General features: G+C 37.9%; 1 non-coding gene across 1 annotated transcript; it reads right to left on the bottom strand.

Moving 5' to 3' along the window:
• Positions 1 to 1,417: 1,417 nt before the first annotated feature.
• Positions 1,418 to 1,524, bottom strand: LOC141681841 (small nucleolar RNA R71). The gene has a single exon (XR_012559264.1). It is a non-coding gene; the product is annotated as a small nucleolar RNA R71 (small nucleolar RNA).
• Positions 1,525 to 1,856: the final 332 nt, after the last annotated feature.

Below are 1,856 nucleotides of genomic sequence, written 5' to 3'. Positions count from 1 at the left end.
GGGTTCTAACGGATTTATTTATGGATTTCTTTAGTTAATTTGTTTCAATACGTTAGTGTGTGGTGATTGTATGATAACGTAATATTGGTTGTGTTTATTCGTCTTATGAGCGTCGCGAACTTATAAGATATTGTGTTAATATTTAATAAAACGACAATGGATTTAAGGATTTAGAACTTGCCATGCTAGCATAGGTACATGTGTTATTGTTATGCATGATTCGTAGGTAATTTGAACCATCTTACTTGCCCAATATAATCACGATAGATAACTTGTACTTTAAACCTTTATGTTGTCAAATTCTATAGACATATAGGGTCTCAATATAATTGGTGTCTATTCAGCTTCTATCTATTTTTTGGATGTCTGGTAGTATTGTACTCATGCAACGAAAGTTGGCGCTTATCAGTTTCGTGTTATCTGATTAGTGTCATCACCATTACATGCTAAGGTTAAGAACGAAAAGACTATTGAATGAAGTATCTAACGAAGTTAGAATCCCATGCTTGTGATATATATTAATTCAACCATTCTTATTCTCTTAGTTATAATTATTAGTTTAATTCTTAGTTATAATCAAAACCCCAATTTGTTATTCGTCTTAGCATTGGATAATAGCCATATCATTGGTGCATAAGTGCATAAATTAATTAGTTAACCAAAGTCAGTCTCTGTGGGAACGAACTAGAAATAATTCTATATTACTTGCAAACGCGTATACTTACGTGGATTGTTAGCGCGTGTTTAGCGACTAGCAAGTTTTTTGTGCCACTTTCGGGGACTGCAGTGTTAATTTTTTTGTTTATGTGTTTGTCATCAGTGATCGTTAAAGTTAATTGACTCGGACATTGTTACTTATCTGTTTTCTTATCTTATTTCAGGTACTCTAGCAAGCGTGTATGCATACGCGTTCGCGGTCTCGTAAGAGAACTCTGGATAAAGCCGAGGAGGAAGTTGTAGTGGTTCGAAGGGAAGTTTTTGAGGACGAAAAGAAGGTAGAAGAAGAAGAGTAAATCGAGGAACTAGATTTAGTAGTGATGGGAGATTACAAAGAAATTTCTAAGGCTTTGATGGACTATTCTCAGCCTAAGATCAATGATATTCAGTCAAGCATCATCAGGCCAGCCATATCGGCTAACGCTTTTGAGATAAAGTCAAGCATGATTTGAACTCAGTTCAGTTTGGCGGTTCTCCTACTGAAGACCCCAACATGCACATCAGGGATGTCATCGAGATCTGCGACACCTTCAAGTTCAATGGTGTGACTGAAGATGCTATCAAGCTGCGACTATTCCCATTCTCTCTGAGGGATAAAGCGAAGTGTTGGTTACATTCTCTACCACCAGGGTCTATCACCACATGGGAGGATCTTGCTCAAAATTTTCTCACTAAATTCTTCCCTATGACGAAGACTGCTGCAATCAGGAATATTCTTACTCAGTTTGCTCAGTAAACTGGAAACTCTCTGTGTGTGGCTTGGGATCGATATAAGGAGATGCTAAGGAAGTTCCCACACCATGGCATGCCTGATTGGATGATTATAAATTGTTTCTACAATGGAGTGGGTACTACTTCTAGACCAATATTCGATGCAGCATCAAGAAGAGCCTTGTGGGCTAAAAGCTAAAATGAAGCTTATGAATTGATTGAAGAGATGGCTTCTAATGATTACCAAAATCCTTTTCAGAGACTGACTCAGGGAAAAGTAGCAGAAATTCTGGAGTTGGATGCAACAACTGCTATAGCTGCCCAACATAAGGCGTTGACGATGAAGGTGGACACTTTGGCCAATTATGGAGTTAATCAAATCACTAGTGTATGTGAGCTTTGTGTTGGTGCCCATGAGACTGATCAGT

This window comes from Apium graveolens, chromosome 8 (assembly GCF_009905375.1).
Source record: "Apium graveolens cultivar Ventura chromosome 8, ASM990537v1, whole genome shotgun sequence".
Lineage (NCBI taxonomy): Eukaryota > Viridiplantae > Streptophyta > Magnoliopsida > Apiales > Apiaceae > Apium > Apium graveolens.
This window is presented reverse-complemented; position numbering and strand designations above follow the sequence as displayed.